The 1,814-nt window shown below is 41.6% G+C and overlaps 1 protein-coding gene across 10 annotated transcripts in view; it reads left to right on the top strand.

Annotated features, from left to right (window-relative positions):
* Nfib (nuclear factor I/B) overlaps positions 1 to 1,814 on the top strand; it is a 216,579-nt gene that overhangs the window by 56,694 nt on the left and 158,071 nt on the right. The gene's annotated exons all lie outside the window — the stretch shown is intronic.

Raw genomic sequence — 1,814 nt, 5'->3', positions numbered from 1 at the left:
GAAAAGAGATTATTGTTATTGTTTGTTCCTCTAGCTCCGGTTTGCTAGCATGCATATATAAATATATTCTATGTATATATAGCATGCATACATATATACACACACATATATATTCTATATATATATATATATATATATATATATATATACATACATACATACACACATATATAACTATGTATACAGAATCCTAAGCAAACTGTATTTAAAAAAAACTTTGTTCAAATGAAGGAGGCCAGTTATTCTTTGATGAGACATTGCTAAGTGTGCTGTAATACTATTATTTATCTCAGGATGCGGTATATTGTTGCAGATGCTAATATAGCAGACAAGGCTTTGCATTGGTGGAGGGGCTTTTGAGTGCCTGCAGAGAGGCAGTGCACGGGAGAACTGTAAAGTAAATTAGTCTCATCAGTTCATGTCAACTCAGCAAAGGATCATGAAGTGCAACCCCTCTCAGAGGCATGCTGGATGAACTCAGTGAGTCATGCAGGGCCGCAGCAGCTTGGCCTTGAAGAAGAGGGCAAATATTAAGGTTTGAGGTACTGTGGAGGGCACTGTGGGGGCTTATGCCTGGTTTGGGGTAGAAGAGATGTCTTAAACTGACCTTAAGAGATGTGTCATTTATGAGAGCTATATTAGCCAAAGGAAATAGCATGAGCAAATGTCAAAGGGCAAGGACGTCCATGCTACCCAGTGTGGCTGGAAGAAAGCACAGATATGGAGGCCAACACTTAGTGGGAGAATTTAGAGACATAAACTAGTGTTACCTTGTAGAGGGGCCTTGCATGCTGCTGGGAGAAATCTGTATTCCTTCATGAATTCAGCGAGGCACTGAGGGCACTTCCCACTCTCCCACTAGTTCTTAGATTATCTCTCAACTTGGCTTGTGCGTTATTCCTCACTGTCAGAGGATCAACATTTCCCATGAAAAGCTGTCTCCTCTGCAGTAGAGCTTCTTACCCTACTCAGAAATGAACCTCAACCGTTTCCCTCTGCATGTTTCCAGCATTTCTTGAAACAATCACTTTGAGGACTGTCAAATTATCCAGCTATTATCTAATTGGTGACAGTGGTTTAGTCCCTTTGCACCAAAGGACTGGCATCCTGCAAGCTTCTTTCTTTCAGACATTTGGTAGAGCATCACAGATGTTATGCTAGAGGTAAGATACAGTGTATCTACAATGGAAAGAAAAGGCCGGGACAAAAGATAAGTTGAATAGTCAAAGATGAGTTATCACCATCAGGAAGAGCAAACTATAGCACCTGATTAGACTGAATAACGGTGATGACATTGACTTTGTAGTTGTAGTGAATCTGTTTAAACTTTTTCATAAGTGTAATGAATGAAAATTATGAAGCATTGATTAAAAAAAAATACAGCTTTCTCTTGGTGTGCTTTTCTGGAAACTCACCTTACCTTCCTGCCTGCTTTGTGCTCTGGTGGGTTCTCTCTTCCTTCCAGAACTACCCCTCCCCCTCCCCCTCCCCCTCCCCCTCCCCCTCCCTCCCTCCCTCCCTCCCTCCCTCCCTCCCTCCCTCCCTCCCTCCTTCTCTGGGCTTTTCTTACTTTGCAAATTTCTTGACAGGTTTACTTCTTATACCAGTTTACCTGAATTTATCGAAGGCAAGAGTCACTCATAAGTGCAACCCCTTTTAGCAAGCAGGTAAAAAGGCAGAGCCTTTGTGGTAGAAGGAGAGAACTGACTCCCCCAAATTGTCTCCTGATGTCCACGTGTACTTCTCCACACTGCACAGAATAAACAACAAACAAACAAACAAACAAAACCCATGTAACTAAAAATTAGAAAAGA

Source organism: Mus musculus, chromosome 4, assembly GCF_000001635.26.
Source record: "Mus musculus strain C57BL/6J chromosome 4, GRCm38.p6 C57BL/6J".
Classification (NCBI taxonomy): domain Eukaryota; kingdom Metazoa; phylum Chordata; class Mammalia; order Rodentia; family Muridae; genus Mus; species Mus musculus.
The sequence above is the reverse complement of the archived record's forward strand: the minus strand, read 5'-3'. Positions and strand labels throughout refer to the sequence as shown.